At 46.6% G+C, this 15,638-nt stretch overlaps 1 long non-coding RNA gene across 1 annotated transcript in view; it reads left to right on the top strand.

The window, feature by feature from the left end:
- LOC143989020 (uncharacterized) overlaps positions 1–15,638 on the top strand; it is an 80,244-nt gene that overhangs the window by 18,978 nt on the left and 45,628 nt on the right. Inside the window, exon 3 of the long non-coding RNA XR_013276959.1 lies at positions 4,182–4,242. This is a non-coding gene — a long non-coding RNA (uncharacterized LOC143989020). The remainder of the gene's footprint in view (positions 1–4,181; positions 4,243–15,638) is intronic.

Here is a 15,638-nt window from a genome sequence, read left to right as displayed (position 1 = left end):
TGTTACAAAAAAAAAAAAGTTGAGAAACCACTTTCCTTCTTTTTGTTAAAGGAAAGGTTTGAAACTGATTGCATCATTAAGTCCCGGAGATCGGGTAGCCTCCAAATTAAATATCCATCGGTTCTCTCGTTGTAAGAGAGTACGATTGTAATCACCCCCTCTTTCTCCCGGGGGAACATATTCCAGAGGGAAGAAATGCATGAGATTATCATTGAACTGATGATATAAGCCAAAATGTCGGCTGATTGGAGTTTCCATCTTCTTCCCCCGCACCAGGGACACATGGTCCCTGATGCGGTGGAAGAAGGGACGTTTCGTCTTTCCAACATAGAAAGCATTGCACTGGCAGACCGTAATATACACAACCCCCACTGATTGACAGGTCACAGCAAATTTGGGCTTAAATAGATGACCATTTGGTAGGCGTATAGATCTCGATGCATATAAATATCTGCAAAAGCCACATTTGTGGCAAGGAGTACAACCTGTTTGTTTGAAACCCACCTTTAAAGGAGGGGAAAAGTGACTTTGTACTAATTCTCCCTCTTGGAGAATTAATATGTTACCTAACACTGATGCGTAAATCATGCCCTTGTGTTCCAATACCTCTAGAGAGAACAATAGACTCAAATTATTTCATACTTGGATGCGAAGAGGACTCTAAAGCCTAGTTCACACAGGCTGAATGTCAGGGGGATTCTACCCATGTGTACTGCAGCCGGTCCGATGGAAGCCGGCTTCTGTCAAAGGGGCATGACCGAAAAAGGTGTGCTGACCGGAGTGTTCTGGCAGGCAGGGGGTAGGGGGCGTCCCCCCTGTTTGAACACAGTAGCACAGCAGGGAAGATCACAGTACTAACATCAGATAGTACAGCGGCTCCTCCTGAGCTGTCAGGTTTCTTTTTTTTTGTTTGCTTTTTTTTTTCATTAAACCCACTGGGCTTAAGCCTGGTACACACTGATTTGATTTTGGGTTAAACAAAAAAAAAACGCTAATTTCCGGTCAGAGCTGCTGTACTATGCAAAGTTAGTATAGATATCTCCCCCACTGAGCTGTTGTGTTCTGACAGGGGGGTGCCCCTCCCCCCGCCAAAACAATTCAATCGGCGATCTGCGCCATTGGCGCAAAGCCGCTGATCGAGAGTCGGGTGGCTCCTTGTTTTCCAGCATTCCCATCTGACAGAGGCTGACCAAATGGCCGGCTTCTGTTGGACAGGGTGGCATACACACAGGCCGAGTGTTGGTGTGTGTTTTGTTTTTGTTTTTTGTAACTGGCTAATGTCTTCTGACCTTCGGCCTGTGTGTACGAGGCTTTAAAAGTGACACTAAACTCTGAATTTTTATTTACTTTTTTTTTTTTTTTACTAGTTGCCGCCGGGCCATAGCTGAAAAATTGTTGCAGCACAGTCGGATAACTCTGGGAGGGCGTGCTATAGCGTCCTCCCAGAATCTTGCTCCCGCCCACCCCTGGGAATATCCGGGTCCAGAGGACCCGGCAGATCACAGTAAATGGCAGTTGACAGCGGCCCTTTACCGCATGATCGCTTCCTCAAATGGAGTGATCAGTTGTAAACAAGCTGGCGCATGCCCGGCTTAGCTTTTCCCCTCTCTATACCGATCGATACAGTGAGAGGGGAGAGATCGGGTGCAGCAGCGCTGTGGGCTGGATCTGTAGTGCCCATTTCTGCCTCATTCATCCTTCTATACTCAGGCATCCCCGTCTGCGGCTGAGCCACCCCCATTCATGGCTCATTTATGCCTCATTCATGCAAGTTATCATACGTGCCACATCCATGCCACTACTGTGCCCATCAGTGCCTCACAAAAGTGTAATAGGCAGTCAAATTAGATTTGAAATGTATTCCCCTAGAACACCTGATGGTACTCCCTGCATGTTGGGCCTCTGTATGTGGCCATGCTGTTTAAGTCTCACATGTGGTATCACCATACTCAGGAGGAGTAGCAGAATGTGTTTTGGGGTCTAATTTGTAGCATGCATATGCTGTGTGTGATAACCTGTTCATTTTGAAAATTTTGTGAAAAAGAAAAAAAAACGTCATTTTGCAAAATGACAACTTAAAAAAACTCACTATGCCTCTTACTAAATACTTTGGTATGTCTACTTTCCAAAAAGGGGTCATTTGGGGGTTATTTTATTTTTTTTTCCTGTTTTTTTTTTTTATTGTCTGAAGAAATGAGATGGGCTGTCAGTACATCAGGTGTGATCACTTATCTGTCATTGGCACCATAGCCTGTGGACTCCATAACTTTCACAAAGACCAAATAATATACACTGATTTGGGTTATTTTAACCAAATATATGTAGCAGTATACATTTTGGCCAACATTTATGAAGAGAAATTACTAATTTGCTAAATTTTATAACAGAAACTAAGAAACATGACCAACAATTCTGTACATTTTTATTTATTTAATTTTTTTACATATAGTGCAAAAAATAAAAAACCCAGCGGTGATTAAATACCGCCAAAAGAAATCTCTATTTGTGTGAAATAAAGGACAAAAATGTCATATAGGTACAGTGCTGCACGACTGAGCAATTGCCATTCAAAATGAGAGTGAGAGCGCTGACAATTGGTCTGGTTAGGAAAGGGGTTTAAGTGGCCAGTGGGTAAGTGGTTAATACATATAACAGATAAAAAGAAATACTGATAATATTAGCAGAGCTGTAATTCCAGCAATAAAATGCTATATGGAACAATTGGACTGTACCAAATCACATGACCAATTTGTTCTATTGCCTTCTATAATCCAATCAGGTAGGGGAGAATATTAGAAGGGGGTAACGCTGTGATGTAATGACACCTATAGATGCCAAGAACAAATTTTCAGTGAACCTCAGCAGTTTCATTCGTTGCAAATTACGACTATTATAAAGGATTTATATAGCACCAACAGTTTATTCTTGCTGCTTTTTCCCAGAAGGATACCAAATGTAAGGCCTCCCCTGCAGGAGTTTTATCTTGACGAGATACTCTCTAGGGCTGGTTCACACAAATTTGGAAAGGTTAGGACTGTAAGGTTGGATTCACACCTCTGCATTTTTAGTGTATTATGCAGATTTGCACTACAGTCCATTCAACATGGTTTCCTATGGAACACGTTCTGTAGAGCAAATCTTCAAAATGCAAAAAGCACTAAAAATGCCATAGGTGTGAATCCAGCCTTAGTGATACAGGGTGCCATGAAGAGGCCTTGCAGCTTACACATGCATTTGGAAATCTGTGCTAACTAAACCCCTGTTTTTAGCGCTTACTGTTGGACAGGTTAATTCGGTTGGTAGTCAGACTTGCTGGTGAGTTGAACTGGGAATTTTCTCTGGTTTTGTCTTTCATGCAGTTCAGTTTTTCTCCATCAATCGCATGGATAGTAGGTTATATTATTTCCAATTGCATAGTGCACACCAGTGCAATCAGTTCCAGTGTGTTCTAGTTCCAGAAATAAAAGCAGAACATGTTGCCGTTTTTCTGCACTGAACTGTACTTGAACGCAGTAAAATGCATCAAAAACGCACTGGAGCGCACATGTCTCAAGTTAAGGTGAAGGAAAAAAAAAGAGGAAAAATGTGCTGGAAAGCATCAAACCGCACTGGAAACACACATGCAGTAATGCATCCGGAACGCTTTTCTATGGTGTGAACTGGTTTTGAGCCCAGGTTCACACTAATGCGAGTTTGAAATCGTGGAAGTTTAATTGAACTCGCACGATTTCACACTAGCAATGCAGTCCGACTTCGGGGGCGATTTGACACATCTGTGCGGGATCATGCACAGATGTCTATTCAAATCTCCCCCAAAGTTGCCAAACGTATAGGATGTACTTTTGTGAATCGGTGCAGCACCGCAAAGTTGTTGTCGCACTGATTCAGACGGCGCCATTCTTGGCAATAGCCACCGATTTAGTATGCGATTTTGACATGTCAAATGGGCCCGATGTGAACGTGGGCTAAGGCTGATTCTTTATGAAAGATGCAAATCCTGCAGCTCTTCTCATTACCGCACTGATCTTTTCCCAGGTGGTTATAATGTGTCCCATTAATGATTGTATTTAGAAATAACATTGTGAAACAGAAATTTCTTTCAATAAAGAAAAGGTAAGGATTTCAAACAACTCTGGAAATCTTTTGTAAATTTTTGTTTTTTTCTTAAAACGTGTTACCAGGACAGGAAGAGAGTGGAAATCTTTCCAATGGGTACACCGTGAGGTCTTCCTAAAACAGAAGGTATTCATATGTCTCATTCCATCACATCTCAAAATAAGACGATTGTTTCTCATTTCAGGGCAGTGGGGGAGCCACACAAATGATTACTTTTTGTCCCTCTGGCCAGCTGCACATCCAGAACTGCTCTTGTATAGTCGTCTATAGTGCAATGTTTCAGGCTATTTGGCCATTATCAGTGCAGTGTATGGAAACCATAACTTGTGTGGAGTAGGGCTCAGGGCCCAACAAGACACCGTCAGTCACATAGCCCTCCAACCAAATCAATGTGTTAGCACAGTAATGCCCCGTACACACGATTGGAAATTCTGCCAACAAAATTCCGATGCGAGCTTTTGGTTGGAAATTGCAACCGTGTGTAAGCTCCATCTGACTTTTGCTGGCGGAATTTCCACCAGGCATTGCAAGGCGGACAGTTACAAGCATGACTCCCTCAGGCAGAGGCATGATGGGACTTGTAGTTCTGCAACAGCTGGAGAACCACCAGTTTGAGACCCCTGCTGTAAAGCATTGCACCAGCGATCACCAGATCTCTGATGCCATGCAGGTCTTCTGCCCACTATCGGTGTTATCTGCTTACCCATACATCCCGTACAGGTAAGACTCAATGATCTACCACAGCGCTCCACAGGGTTTGTAGTTAATTCGGATACATAGAGCTCTGTGTAGGAATTGCGTTGTTTTCAAACAGACAGCTAGTAAGGGGAACTTCTCCCTTTACTGCTGTCACGATAGTAGGTAGTGGGCTGCAGCAGCACTGGGAAGAACATGTTCCACCCTAAAATCAGGTGTACCATGTTCCCAAAGGTGAACTAGGCTGGGTTCGCACTATCTCTGCATACGACTCGCAGCAGGGGTACCGTGTGTCCTGGTTCACAGTTTCAGGTCCAAATTCGGACCTGAAATGGACCAAGAGACACACAGGGCTCCTGTGCAAAATTGCATCGGAGACACATCTATTTCGCAATAGTGTGAGCCCAGCCTCAAAGTTGTAACAGAATTCTGAATGTTGTGTTATTTTGAAAGTACCTGTTTTATAGTTGGTTGTTTTTCCACTAGGTGGCAACAGATGTCTTATGAATGTAAAATATAAGCTCTTCACCTCTATAGGAAGGGAACCCCATTATCTGATAAGGATGTGTTAGATTTGGAAAGCGAAGACCAGCAGTATTGCAGTGAGGCCTACTAAACGAGGGGATGTGACGGTCACAGCATACTCGCCTGTGACTCATTCATCAAATGTATAGAACACATGAGCTGCATAATGCAACATTGACCAACATCTCTTTTTTTCATGCCAATTGTATTATTTTCCATATATAACCAGCCAAATGAGACTTTCACTGTATATTAGCTGAAAACCTTTAAAACCAGACTTTAGACTTGTTAATGCGCTATGTAAAGGATTACGTACAATACGTTTGGTACAATATGTCTTTTAAAGTGGAACTTTATAACAACTTGATAAAAATAATGTTCTTTAGCAAGCAACATGCGTTCTACATATGTAATTATGCTACCAAACTAGTGGGGGTTATTTATGAAAGGCAAATCCACTTTGCACTACAAGTGCAAAGTGCACGTGAAAGTGAGCTTTGAAGTGCAGTCGCTGTAAATCTGAGGGGTAGATCTGAAATGAGGGGATTTTGCTGATTTTATTACCAATCATGTGCAAGCTAAAATGCTGTTTTTTTTTATTTTACTTGCATGTCCCACAGCGACTCTACAACGACTGCACTTTCAGTGCAATTTCAAGTGCACTTTACACTTGTAGTGCGAAGTGGATTTGCCTTTCGTAAATAACCCCCAGTGTGTGCTGTAAATTGCCTCCAGCATTGCCCATGTTTATTCTTGATGGAAGCTGCTGTTTTGCTGAAGCCCAGAGCCCCTTAGCAGCAGTAAATCTTTAGGCTGTCAGCAGATCAGCCTCATTTGACACAATTTGACACAGTGCTGAAAAATAGAGCGCAACTGAGTATGTGCAGAGCAGGGTGAGACAGTGGGGGTTATTTACTAAAGGAAAATCCACTTTGCACTGCAAGTGCACCTGGTAGTACAGTCACTGTAGATCCGAGGGGGACATGCAAGGAAAATAAAAAACAGCATTTTAGCTTGTACATGATTGGATGATAAAATCAGCAGAGCTTCCACTCATTTCAGATCTACCCCTTTGATTTACAGCGACTGCACTTCCAAGTGCACTTGCAGTGCAAAGTGGATTTGCCTTTCGTAAATCACCCCCAGTGTATTACGGGATTTTTAACATCATGGGAACTTACTGTATTTTTAATGTTTTGCTTGGCTATACCTGCAAAAGGGGTCAGCATGAATGAAACCCAGGAGGACTTAATTCCCTGACTAAGGTTCCATTTTAAACTGAACCTGCGCTCTGTCATGCACACTAAAGTATTTACATAGAACAAGTCCTAAAAGCACTTTCAGGGCCCATGCATGCTTAAGGGTGTATTTATAAAAAAACAAAAAAAAAAACAATTGCCTAGCTCAGTGATGGCGAACCTTGGCACCCCAGATGTTTTGGAACTACATTTCCCATGATGCTAATGCACTCTGCAGTGTAGATGAGTATCCTGGGAATTGTAGTTCCAAAACATCTGCAGTGCCAAGGTTCGCCATCACTGGCCTAGCTACTCATCCTGTGAAATGTTCTCATCTCGTGTACACAGCCAGGAGGAGGAGAAGCCATGGAGGAGGGAAATGACTGCACTGCAAGAGCTGCACTACTGTTCTGAGGTCTGTGTATTGCTTACAGTGGAGGGGGACAAAGCAATCGTGGGGTGGGGGGGGTCAGATAACACAGATGCACACATGTATTGATGGGGGGGTAAGGGGGATATGTGTTGGGGGGGTGCTTTGGGAGGGGGGGGGTCTGAGCCTCCCCCACTAGCACATGTCCTCTTCCCTCCCAAAGAACCCCCTAGCACATATCCCCTTATCCTGCCCTCTCTCCAAAATCAAAAGGGGCCCTGTCCCTTTTTTTTTTTTTTCCCCTCATGGCGTCCCTCTCTTTCCCCCTCCCATGGTGTCCCTCTGTCCCCCTCTCACGACATCCTGCTTCCACTGCATCCCTCTCTGTCCCCCTCCCATGGTGTCCCTCTGTCCTCCTCCCATGAAGATGACAGGGCAGGTCTTAGAGGAAGGGATGTGGCCTTGACAGGAAGAGGTGGGTCATATTTAAGTTAAGGGGTGCGCGAGTGTAGTCAGGCCTAGGGCAGCGCAAAAGGAAGGGCCCCATTACACTGGTGATGATTGGAGAATGGCCCATTTGATTGGCAGAAAAGGACCTCCTTAACTTGGTGTAGAAGAAGGACCTCCTTACATTGGTTGGCAATTTAGGAAGGACACCATTACACTTGTGGTCATTAGTAAGAATGCTCTTAACTTTGATGGTGAGTGGAAAGAATGCCTCTTTTACAGATAGCGAAATAAAATCATTAGTGTCAGTGGTCACTTATTTGAGAGGCAGAGGTTGCTCATTTTACAGGATATCCCAAGGAACCTTTGAAGGAACTCTAGTCTTCCACAGAACCCTGGTTGGAGAAGGCCACTTTAAAGTATGCAGTGTCACGCAATAGCTTTGTTGAATGCAGGCAGTGGTGTATTTTGGTTTTGCGCTGCCCTAGGCAAGACTAAAACTACATTTATCTCAACCTAGCGTTGGTATGCTGTTCTTGTCTCAGGATCTGATGAGAAAGCTGCAGCCGTTTACATTGAGATATTTGTCCAAGTGTCATATAAAGAATTACTGCTCCTGATCTGACGTTCGCGGTGATACCTCACATGTGTGGGACGATCGCTGTTTGCATGCGTGCGGGACCAACACAAGCGTTTGCCTTTGTGCGCAAGGATGGGAGGATGGGGGCACTTTAATTTTTTATTTTTTTCCATCTATTAATTTATTCGGGTTTTGAAGTGGGATGGAGGAGCCAGAGAGAGCTGCGGAAGGCCGCGGGTGGGGGCATCCCCTCCAGCTGCTTGTAATAGCAATCGAGCAGCTAGTAAGCTGATCTGATTGCTATTACAAGAGAGCAGACTGCCGGCTCTAAAAACTATACAGCTATGGAAAGGATTGGATGTGGTTAAAGAGCTGCCTCTGCCCTTCAGACACAATTTCACAACCACCTTTGCCAAAACGACAATTTTACACATCAAAAATCAAATGATGGTGTCCTCTATCTATCAATGACCCCAAGTAGAACATAACTCCACCAACAAATCCAACTTATACAGAGTTTATTTTACAAACTTTAACAAAGATTCTACAAAGTAAAGTTAAGATGTCAAACTCTCATGATAAGGATATTACAAATAAGTGGGGAGTTGATGTCATTCCAGTCTTGTGGAGGTGGTGGAGACACATATCGCCAGGAGGACTTGTTGCCAGCAGAATCTTCAAAGGGACATCAGAAGCTGTTAGGGGATTTAAACTCACTGAAAACTGAAATATTAGTTCACCTTTAAGCCCCTCGTTCACACCAGAGCGACTTGTGATGCGATTTAACAGGTAAAATTGCATGACAAGTCGCAACCTATTGTTGGCAATGGCAGCGTTCACATCGGTGTGATGCCGACTTTGCGGTGCCGCATTGATATGAAAACGTAGCCCATTTTAGGCCATTTCGGTTGCGACTTTCATAGACCTCTGTGCATGAACCCGCACACATGTCTTCCAAGCCACAGTAACATACGGCTTTCAAATTGTGCAATTTCAGGTGAAGTTGCAGGATTTCAATGTGAATGAGGGCTAACAGTTCTCTAAGTAATGAATGAGCAGTCTTAGCCAGAGATATTTTAAAAACGTGGGTGTTTATTCATTTTAATTGTAGCGGTACCCCCACAGGGGCTGCTGAAAATGTATGTTTGTCGCCCTGCCCAGCCCAACATTCAATCTCTGGCACATCAAGACACAAAACAGTCAGTAAACTTTGTTTTTTTTGTTTTTTATTGAGGGGTATAACTTGGATGGGGATAGGAGATATGGGATGCCCAGCGTGAATCAAAAGCAATTAATCTTGGGACAAACTATGTACTCCCTCTACATATGCCTTCAGATTCCTCCTGTATAGTCTTGCTAGAAGCTTATTACTCCCAACTCCTCCAGCACATCCCTTGCTGCAGACTGTTACTCTAAAGCCGCGTACACACGTAGCGGACTATCCGGCGGGCTTAGTCCGGCGGACTTCCTGCCGGACTTTCCGAACGGGCTACTTGCCCACACATGGCACTTTTTCAGCAGACTAATACGGCGTACTAAGTCTGCCAGACTATCCGCCGTACTTTTGAAATGAACGGACTCGCCCACACACGCGGAGGAAAGTCCGCTCATTTTGAGCGCGTCTCCAGGTAGGCGGGGCCCGCAAAGGAGGCGTCGCTGGCCCCACCACCTGGTATGGACATAAAGGGGAACCCCAGCGCAGAGAAAATCGGCATGGGGGTCCCCCCCGGTCAACATCAGACCCTTGTCGGAGTACGCTACCCGGCCGGCCAGGAAAGGGGGGGGACGAGCGAGCGCCCCCCCTCCTGAGCTGTACCAGGCTGCGTGCCCTCAACATGGGGGGTGCCTTGTCCCCATGTTGATGAGGACAAGGGCCTCTTCCCGACAACCCTGGCCGTTGGTTGTTGGGGTCTGCGGGCGGAGGGCTTATCGGAATCCGGGAGCCTTTTAATAAGGGGGCCCCTGGATACCGGCCCCCCACCCTATGTGAATGAGTATAGGGTACAATGTACCCCTACCCATTCACCTGTGGAAAAAAGTAAAAATTAAGCACACCACACAAAGGTTAAAATTGTTGATTGCACAGCTCCCAGGGTCTTCTCGCCGGACTCTCCGCTATCTTCTGCTAGCTCTTTTGCTAGCGGAGGAGCCCGGCTTTCTTCTTTGCCGCCGCCGCCCTCTTCTACCGACTTCGTGGGTCTTGTCCCCCTCTTCGGTTCTTCTTGCCGGGCCACCACGCCTTCTTCTAGCTCTTTTACAGGCGGTGGCCCGATCTTCTGTTGCCGCTGTCGCCTTCTTCTGTTCTTCTGTTCTCTTCTTCTCTTCTTCTCTTCTTCTCTTCTCTTCTTATGTTGCTTTGTCGATGTCTCTGCTCACAACGACAGGGAAACGGCGCGCGGCGACTTATATAGGGACATCACTGGATGATGTCCCTGCCTATTATGATGTCAGAGTCCCAGCATCCTCTGGGACTGTGACATCATAGTGGGCGGGAACATCATCTGGTGATGTCCCTATATAATTCGCCGCGCGCCTTGTCCCTGTCATTGTGAGCAGAGAGAGCGTCGAGGCAACATCTGAAGAGAAGAACAGAAGGCGGCGACAGAAGACTGGGCCATCGCCTGTAAAAGAGCTAGAAGAAGGGGCGATGGCCCGGCAAGAAGAACCGAAGAGGGGGACAAGACCCCCCGAAGTCGGAAGAAGAGGCGGTGAAGAAGAAAGCCAGGCTCCTCCGCTAGCAAAAGAGCTGGCAGAAGATAGCGGAGGAGTCCGCCGAGAAGACCCCCGAAGATGGAAGGTCCCCAGAGCTGTGCAATAAACTATTGTATCTTGTGTGTTGTGTTTTTTTTTGTACTTTATTTTACAGGTCAATGGGTAGGGTACCCCACCCTTCCTGGCCGGCCAGGTAGCGTGCTCGGACAAGGGTCTGATGTGGACCTGGTTGGGACCCCCACATCGATTTTTTTTCGGCGTTGGGGTTCCCCTTTAAGTCCATACCAGGTGGCTGGGCCAGCGACACCTCCTTCGCGGGCCCTGCCTACCTGGAGATACGCTCAAAATGAGCGGACTTTTCTCCAGGCGGGGACAGTCCGTTCATTTCAAAAGTGCGGCGGACTGGCATACGCACGGCCGGATTGCGAGTCCGGCGGTAAGATTGGAGTGCAAAACTACTTTCTAAGTCCGCCGTACTTTTGGGTAAAAAAAGTCCGCCGGAGGCTACACACGGGGGGGATTGTCCGGCAGACTTGAGTTTGCCGGACTTTTCCACTGGATTGTTTGATCGTCTGTATGCGGCATTTAGACACCTCCAACACATCACTTGCTTCCCAGGATCAAGCAGCACATATTTGTTGGTTAGGCCTGATACTTGCTCAGCCAGGCCTTAGCAACCACCTCCTTGTGAGCAGGGACCGCGGGCTCCTATTATTGTAGCAGAGAAAAATGGTAGAATGTCCTCATGCTAGCTGTCCTAACTATGGCTACTGATCCCAGTTTGCCCTCCTCAGGCCCTGCCAGCCCCCCTGGCTGAAGCTGCCTTTTTCCACTGTCCATACCACAGTCCACTCTTCTGGTTCTGCGCCCATCTTTGACTGCAAGGTCCCAGTCCTCCCAGGTGTGCCTCCCCAGTCCTCCTGACTGTGCCTCACTCACCAGCCCTCCTGGCTGTGACCAGTTGTCCTCCCTGGAGTCTCTCAGCAGTGCATCTTCCGCTGTCCTCTCCTTGCTCTCTCTTTAGCCTCTGGTCCAGGACCTTTTCACGTGTTCTTGACAGTGGTCCCGACTGCACCTGAACCCCTGGCCCAAGGTCACCCCCACCCCAGACTGAGTAGCTCCCTAAAAAGGCCCCCCGACAGCCTCAGCACTCTCTCACTCCAGCTCTTCCACCCGACAACTTCCCTCCTCCATGTTGGGCAGGCCGTCGGTATTTGAGCAGGCCTGCTCCCTGACGAACCAAGTTGGGGATTGGTCAGGGCTCCCCAGGTGACTCTAGCCTCTCTTTGTAGAAAGCACCAGTACTGTCCACTACACTGAGAACTACACTGCCCACTATACTATACTATACTGTCCACTACACTGACCACTATACAATATACTGTCCACTACACTAACCACTATACTGTTCACTACACTGACCACTATACAATATACTGTCCACTACACTGAGAACTACACTGCCCACTACACTGACCACTCTACTGTTCACTACACTACACTGACCACTATACTATCCACTACACTGACCACTATACAATATACTGTCCACTACACTATACTGACCACTATACTGTTCACTACACTACACTGACCAATATACTATACTGTCCACTACACTGAGAACTAAACTACACTGACCACTATACTGTACGCTACACTGTTCACTAACTACACTGACCACTACACTACACTACACTGACCACTACACTGCTCTAACACTAACCTAAGAAAGACAACAAAAGTATACATATTTTTTTACAGCTGATCCAACCTGATCCCACACTGAGCTGTCTGCACCCGCCTTTGCTGTGTGGGCGGGTGCAGAGGGGGCAGCCGACAACGGAAGCCCCATAGTAAGCCTATGGGTGATGTCACTTCCCTTTCATTTCACAGCCGTTGTCAGCCGTGTCCTCTGCAGAGCGCTTCCGCCGCTGGAGGTCGGACCAGGTTAAAAAAAAAAAAAGATATGTATACTGATTTCTTATTTACAGGGCTAGTGTTAGATCGGTGGTGTCTGTAGATCCAGGTATTTTAGTTTTTACATGGACTTTAAATACCTCCAAAAGAAAGCTCTATTTGTTTGAAAAAAATAATTTCTTTTGTAGCATGACTGCGCAATTGTCATTCAAAGTGTGACAGCGCTGCAAGCTGAAAATTGGCCTGGGCAGGAGGGGGGAGAATGTACCCTGTAGTGAAGTAGTTAAAGTAGATTTTTCCCCCAAAAAATTGCCTTTAAAAAACTGTTGCGAAAATACAGTGTGACATAAAAAAAATTGCACCATCCACCATTTTGTTCTCTAGGGCCTCTGCTTAAAAAACAGTATGTAATGTTTGGGGGAATTCTAACTATTTTGCTAGCAAAATAAAAATATATAGATTATTACATATATGTGAGAAGTGTCTGAATTGGTCTGGGGGAGTCAAGTGGTTAAGAAAGAGAGTGAGAGGAAGAGGAGGAGAGGGAAGTGAAAGAAAAGAGGTTGGAGAGGGGGAATGAAGGAGAGAGAGGAGAGACCAACTCTGGGCAAATAAAAAAAAAAAAGATCCCTTGTAGTCCCATTAACTGCAAGGGTCAATGGGCCATTTATGTGGTTTCTCCTCTTCTCCTAGGCAAAACTAGTGATTAACCATTGAAGAGAGGCTGCAGTTGGGCTTTAAGGGCAGAAGGAGAGCGAGGAAACGGAAGGAGAGACAAGTGAGATATGACATTAGAATGAAGCTGGGGGGGGGGGGGGGGTTGCACAATGGAGAGGGGGAAAGATGGGGGGGCAGAGTGGAGAGAGGGAAAGATGGAGGGGGGCAGTGTGAAGAGAGGGAAAGATGGAGGGGGGCAGAGTAGAGGGGGGGAAAGATTGGGGGGGCAGATTTGGAAGAGGGAAAGATGGGGGGCAGTGTGAAGAGAGGGTAATATGGGGGGCAGAGTAGAGAGCAGGGAAAGATGGGGGGCAGAGTGGAGAGAGGGAAAGATGGGAGGCAGAGTTGAGAGAGGGAAAGATGGAGGGGGCAGAGTAGAGAGGGGGAAAGCTGGGGGGCAGATTTGGAAGAGGGAAAGATGTGTAGCAGTGTGAAGAGGGAAAGATGGGAGGCAGAGTGTAGAGAGGGAAAGATTGGGGGGCACAGTAGAGAGAGGGAAAGATGGGGGGCAGTGTAGAGAGGGAAAGATTGGGGGCACAGTAGAGAGAGGGAAAGATGGGGGGGAAGTGTAGAGAGTGGAAAGAAGGAAAGATTGGGGGGGGCAGTGGGAAGAGAGGGAAAGATGAGGGGGGCAGTGTGGAGAGAGGGAACAATGGGGGGGCAGAGTGGAGAGAGGGAAAGATGGGTGTGGCAGATTTGAAAGAGGAAAAGATTGGGGGGGGGCAGTGTGAAGAAAGGGAAAGATGGAGGGGCAGATTTGGAGGAGGGAAAAATTGGGGGTGGGGCAGAGTGGAGAGAGGGAAAGATTGGGGGTGGGGCAGAGTGGAGAGAGGGAAAGATTGGGGGTGGGGCAGAGTGGAGAGAGGGAAAGATGGATGGAAGGGGTAGATGGGTAGTTTATATTATAAAAAGAATGGGTGGAGTGAGGGGTGTTCTGAGTAAAAAACTGTTTCTCTTGTTACTTGTGGTGGGGGAGGGGGATGTCATGAACTTACAACAAGCGGATTACAGACACTATAATATTTATTATAATGAGATCTTCCCGGATTTCTCCCCTACAACTCTCACCTATCCTCCCTATCCATCCGCTTCCTCTGAGCCCGATCCGTGTTAAATATAACGCAATAAATACAGAAATCCATAAATCAGCGACCTGCTTTTGCTTCCCCCCAGGTGACCCCTTAGGGTTAGTGTAGGATTGGGGTATAGCGGACACTCTGATAGTCACTGATGTGCTATGGCAGAAATTCCCACACTGCCCCCTATAGTGCTGGGAACATACTGAATCACTTTCTCTGATCTCATCTACCCAGAGGCACTAGGAAAGGCCTGCTGAATGTGGATTATAAATAAAGTATTTGTGGTGGTGATCGGTGACTGAGCGCCTTCTCCACATCTTTCACTCAGAAAGATGCGCAGTAGGGTCCCGAAAAACGCGCCTCTTAGTATGCATGCGTCGGATTCCCGGGCGACGCATGAGCAGTAGCGGCCCGAAAACCTGCCTCCTAGTACGCATGCACCGGATTTCCAGGCAATCCATGCGCAGTACCCTCCCCAAAAACCACGCCTCTTAGTGTGCATGCGTCGGATTCCCGGGCGACGCGGGCGCAGTAGCGACCCGAAAAACCCGCCTCCTAGTGAGCATGCGTCAGATTCCAGAGCGATGCATACGCAGTAGTGTCCTGAAAAATCCGTCTCCTAGTACACATGCGTCGGATTCCCAGGTGACGCATGCGCAGTAGCGTCCCAAAAAACCTGCCTCTTAGTGCGCATGCGTCAGATTCCCGGGCGACGTATGCGCAGTAGGGTACCGAATAATCCGTATCCTTGTACGCATGCGTAAAATCATCCTCCAGTGTTTCTGTCACCTCTATGATCTGCTGTATGTTCTGTATGCGGTCTCCCAGTGCGGCAATCACATTATTCAACGCCTTCGTTTTTAAACCTAGGGGAGAGCAGGAGAAGATAGGACGATGACGGCTAAACAATCGGAGATTCCACCCCCCCAAATCTTCCTTTTCAGCGATCACACAGTTCACTGCGCCCTCTTGTGGTGGTCCCGATCCTCACACCCCCTGTGTACATTCACATCTATGTGTAGATAGTGTATGTAATTTGCGAAATTATTTTATTTATCTGTGTAATCAGATTCAATGTTACTAATACCCTATTAGGCTTGTTCTGGTGCTATTTGAACTGTACAATAGTTTTTGGGTATATTTATTCCCCTTTAGACTCCTCACAACACCCTTGCGTTAGAATTGTTATACTGTGATTGCATGCTGGAGATAATTATGGTGGGTGTGCAGCTTACACT

The sequence above is a fragment of the Lithobates pipiens genome, unplaced genomic scaffold, assembly GCF_037356315.1.
Source record: "Lithobates pipiens isolate NorthernLeopardFrog02 unplaced genomic scaffold, aLitPip1_a1.2 Scaffold_18, whole genome shotgun sequence".
NCBI lineage: Eukaryota > Metazoa > Chordata > Amphibia > Anura > Ranidae > Lithobates > Lithobates pipiens.
The sequence above is the reverse complement of the archived record's forward strand: the minus strand, read 5'-3'. Positions and strand labels throughout refer to the sequence as shown.